Source organism: Pteropus vampyrus, unplaced genomic scaffold (genome assembly GCF_000151845.1).
Source record: "Pteropus vampyrus isolate Shadow unplaced genomic scaffold, Pvam_2.0 Scaffold6, whole genome shotgun sequence".
NCBI lineage: Eukaryota > Metazoa > Chordata > Mammalia > Chiroptera > Pteropodidae > Pteropus > Pteropus vampyrus.
Window position 1 is genome coordinate 530,412 of NW_011888787.1, and position 2,474 is coordinate 532,885.

The window sequence follows — 2,474 nt, forward strand, 5'->3', positions numbered from 1 at the left end:
CAATCGTGTGTCGTATTGAACAGTCTTATGTGTGTGTTGTCTCCGCCCCCCGCCCACGAAGACTGCGATCTTTGAAGACAAGAACCTCGTCTTACAGTGCTTTGGTTTTCCTACATACTTGGCGCGACGTGCGAAGAGTGTGGCGGGACCCGCGGTGACCTGTTTGGCTTCACCCAGGACAGAATCACCCTCTTCTTCCAAAGGAACTCAGAACACGTCACACATGTCAAATCACCCCAATCTGCCAGGCCTTTCTGATGAGCTGGCAGCAAAGGTTACTGCTAATGATAATACCGTAAACATAAAACACTTATTTTGAAAGTAGTTCTACATAGAGTTTCTTGTTCTCACAATTTGGTCCAACCTGATCAGCAGGCATTTTAAGGACGAACGGACCGAGCCCACGGCTGCGAGTGGCTTCCCCAGGCTCCGTGACCCCCTCTTGGCTCTAAGCGTCTCCCCACCATCACTTTATGGGTGGAGGGACAGCACAGGAGGGGAAACAAGCACAGGGGCTCACCTAGTGATGGCAAAACCCAGGTTTTTTTTACCCCTAACCCATGAGAGTTGCTGAAATAAGCCACTCTCAGCTTTAGCCTTCCTGACGCTTAATCGTACGGTTCCAAAAAATATAATCAGGCTCTTCAGCTCCTACGTTTGTAGGCTGGTGCCAACTGTTTACTTTTAAGAACTGGAAAAGATCTTCCACAAAATGATTAATTATAGTCAGGGAGATTTTTCCCTCCAAATAACTAAATTGCCTAACTCCTTAGATCTATTTATGTTTCTCTGTTCTCCTTAGATAAATAACGCTTATGATATGTTATTTATCTCCTTAGATAAATAACGCTTAGATAAATCGCTATATCCTGGGTGCTCTTCTAAGCACTGTCCACGTCACTCATGACCACCCAGAAGGCAGGAACCACTGCTGTCCCTATTTTACAGATGAGGAAACTGAGGCTCTGAAACGTTAAGCAATCCGCCCACGTAAGCTGGGTCACATTCTATCTAGTCGGTCATACTCTAGTGAGAGGGAGAGCTGGCATTTGGCCAGCCGTCACTCTAATGCCTGTCAAAGTGGGGTCTTGGGGGACAAAGTGAGCCGGTACAGCAAGTGCTTAGCAGCACGACATCAGCACTCAGGCTCCCCATTCCCCGGCTAGCCCCTCGCCCTTCTGCCTGAAGTCGCCTCATACCCGCTCATCTCCATCTCCAGCCAACCATCAGCTCCCTCTCTCCCTCCCCACTTCCAGGCCAGGATGTCCTCAGCAACGGATCTGCGCCTATTTTCATCAGTGCCTGTCCCCTCTTTCTCGTCTGTTATTGAAACGGAGAAAACAGCCTACTTTCCCCCAGAGGTCATCCCCGTGGCAGGTGGCCCAGGCCCATCCCTTCGGGCTTACTGAGCGCTGTCGCTCTCCTCTCTGGGCTTCCCCTCTGCCTCCTGCATCTCCTGGGTATTTCTGATCAGCGTTCAGACGTGTAGCCTACCGTCCAGGTTTAAAAAAAAAAAATAAACGAAACCTAGCTCTAGCATTCTGGTCCCCTTCGGAGCCGAGTTTCGCCACGGAGTTGACACTTCCTTGCTTGCCACTCGCACTTTAACTATTTTAAACCAACCGCCACCGGCAGATGACAGAAACCACCGTTTTTGGCCAGGTCACCACCGGCCGCTTTCTAAGTTCACCTGATTCCGTCTCTTAGATCCTGCCGGCCGATCCCTTCCTCCTCACGCCCGCCTGGCGCTGTCCACACGTCAGCTCCTTCGCAACCTCCCTCCCGGGCGGGAACGCCACTGTCCCTGTGCCACAGACGAGGCCTCACCTCTCGTGGTTTCCGGTGTTCCTCCCACCTCTCCGACCCCCATCTGCGTCCTTCGCCGGCCCCTGCCTCCCCGATCCCTACGGTTTAGCCCTCCTCGCCTCCCCTCTCCTCACTCTAAGTTCTCTCCATGCCAACGACTCCCAACCTGACCTCGCCCGACGTGCCTCCAACGTAACAGGACCGAAGAGGAATCCTCCTCTACAGAGCCTCCCTCCCAAAAGCATTTTTCCTTCAGTCGTCTGCATTTTAGCGAATGGCACCTCCATCCGCCCAGCAGCTCGTGCCAGTAATTTGGGAATCATTCCTGACACCTGTCTCCGTCGCCCTGCCCCGAATGTTTGGAGATTTTTGCTGAATGAATTAAGGTTCGGCTTCAGTGCTGCTCCTTCAGAGAGGAAGGGGACCCGAACGCACCGATCTGCACGACAGTCTCCATCATGCTCTCGTCACAGCACCCGGTGTTCCCCTTCGAACATTTCCCACATGTTGTAACTATGCGAGCACCTGAGTAACATCCACCTCTCTTCCTAGGCTCCGCGAAGGCAGAGTGAGGTTAGAAAGTGGCCAAGGGTGATTTGTTCATCCCTGCATTCCTAGTACTCACTACTGGGTATTTTTTCAGACAATATTTGTTGAATAAAAATAGA